The sequence below is a fragment of the Pteropus vampyrus genome, unplaced genomic scaffold (genome assembly GCF_000151845.1).
Source record: "Pteropus vampyrus isolate Shadow unplaced genomic scaffold, Pvam_2.0 Scaffold168, whole genome shotgun sequence".
Lineage (NCBI taxonomy): Eukaryota > Metazoa > Chordata > Mammalia > Chiroptera > Pteropodidae > Pteropus > Pteropus vampyrus.
In genome coordinates, this window is record NW_011888949.1 from 278,041 (window position 1) to 278,470 (window position 430).

Genomic DNA, 430 nt, shown 5'->3' on the forward strand with positions numbered 1-430 from the left:
TGCCTCCGGCTCCTGCTCGGTCCAGGCCTCCCAGGGAATCGCGATGCGCCAGCCTACGGGCACCCGCTGGGCTGGTGCCGGTCACCCCTTTTTGTGTCCCAGACTGGGGTCCCAAGTGACGACATGCCTAGGGAGCCGCATGCAGAAGCGGGAGGGCCCGGATCGGTCACACTCTCCAGACCCACGGCCCTCCAACTTCGGCACGCGTTATAGTCCACTGGGCACTTTGCAAAACAGACCCCGGCTCTCGGAGACAGTGACACATGTGCATGCACCACACCGAATTCTGTCGCTGCATCTGAGCCCGGCGCCCTGCCGCCCGCCCCCACCCCGCTGAACCTGGCAGGCGTCCCTAAGGTGTTCCCCGCAGGCCTGTGTCCAAACCCCTTAAACGTAACTCGTGATGCTGGCCACCCCGGCCCCAACAGAT